The 1583-nt window shown below is 50.1% G+C and overlaps 1 non-coding gene across 1 annotated transcript; it reads left to right on the forward strand.

Moving 5' to 3' along the window:
• Nucleotides 1-837: 837 nt before the first annotated feature.
• Nucleotides 838-909, forward strand: trnaa-ugc (transfer RNA alanine (anticodon UGC)). The gene has a single exon. It is a non-coding gene; the product is annotated as a tRNA-Ala (tRNA).
• The last annotated feature ends 674 nt before the right edge of the window (nucleotides 910-1583 follow it).

Genomic DNA, 1583 nt, shown 5'->3' on the forward strand with positions numbered 1-1583 from the left:
TTGATTATTTCTCCAGTAAAATGCAGTGAGTGGGAGATAGTTACATAATATAAATTGATTATTTCTCCAGTAAAATGCAGTGAGTGGGGGATAGTTACATAATATAAATTGATTATTTCTCCAGTAAAATGCAGAGTGGGCGATAGTTACACAATATAAATTGATTATTTTTCCAGTAAAATGCAGTGAGCGGAGTGCACACCCACCACGGGTGGTCTCATAAACTGAGGACAATCAGTTCTTTCCTTGGTTCGAGTTTTATGCAATCTGGGGATTGAGTTCAGTGGTCGAGCGCATGTTTTGCATGTGTTGAGGTCCTGGGTTCAACTCCCAGCATCTTCCTAATTAATTTTTCACCAGAATTACCCACGGAAAGTTGAATGACGCTTTTTGAGCTCAGCGAGTTCCAACTTCTGAGGCTCCACAAGCATTAAATTGTCCCGGAGCGGGACTTCATCTCACGGTCCCCTCAACAGCTCAACTCAAAGCAGCCGCCGACTGAGGGGAATGTGTGACGGTGCAATATCGAGCGAGCAGTCCCAGCTCTTGTTCCTGTTTGACGCTCTGTCATTCTTCCATCTCACTTTATGATTCAGAGGTTGGATTTCAGCCTTGTCACTGACCATTAGCGATTGGGTTTTTTTTATTTCCGCAGATTTTTTTTGGAAAGTTCAAAGTAAAGAGGAGCAGAAACCCCGTGAACTGAAGCAGAGGTTGAACATTGTGAACACGCGGGACCGCTGGGCATCTCGATATCCTGGAGAGACGGAGCAGAAAGCTCACGGCTTCACTTCTAAAGTGTCTGCTTGTTTATTTCTCAGGTACCTTTTGACCCGTGGGGATGTAGCTCAGTGGAAGAGCGCATGCTTTGCATGTATGAGGTCCCGGGTTCAATCCCCGGCATCTCCAAACAAGTTACATTTCCAATTTTAGATTCAACTGTGAGAATATCATCTGAGACTCGCCTCACATTTGCACACAAGGAGAGACAAGAGTTTCTTCACCTCGCGAAAAACCGAACGCTCCACACAGAATATAATTCAATGGAAGAGCGCCCACGATGTTTGAATGGCTCCCATCTCAAGGTTGAACAGCTTGCCCAGTGAAAGATTATTTCCAGTTTCACAGATTGGGGGGAAGCAGCGGACCGGCGTTCCGACCACAAAGAGGGAAGAATAGTCTGGATGTTGGGAGCTTCTTTTCCCACAGAGTACTGAGCATCTGGAATGCATTCCCGGCTCGTGTGGTGGGTGCTGACTCCCTCTGGTGCGGTGGGTGCCGACCCTCTCTGGTGCGGTGAGTGCTGACTCTCTCTGGTGCGGTGGGTGCTGACTCTCTCCGGTGCGGTGGGTGCTGACCCTCTCTGGTGCGGTGGGTGCTGACTCTGACTCTCTCCGGTGCGGTGGGTGCTGACTCTCTCTGGTGCGGTGGGTGCTGACCCTCTCTGGTGCGGTGGGTGCTGACCCTCTCTGGTGCGGTGGGTGCTGACCCTCTCTGGTGCGGTGGGTGCTGACTCTCTCTGGTGCGGTGCGTGCTGACTCTCTCTGGTGCGGTGGGCGCTGACTCTCTCTGGTGCGGTGGGC

Source organism: Heptranchias perlo, unplaced genomic scaffold, assembly GCF_035084215.1.
Source record: "Heptranchias perlo isolate sHepPer1 unplaced genomic scaffold, sHepPer1.hap1 HAP1_SCAFFOLD_266, whole genome shotgun sequence".
In the NCBI taxonomy this organism is placed as follows: Eukaryota; Metazoa; Chordata; class Chondrichthyes; order Hexanchiformes; family Hexanchidae; genus Heptranchias; species Heptranchias perlo.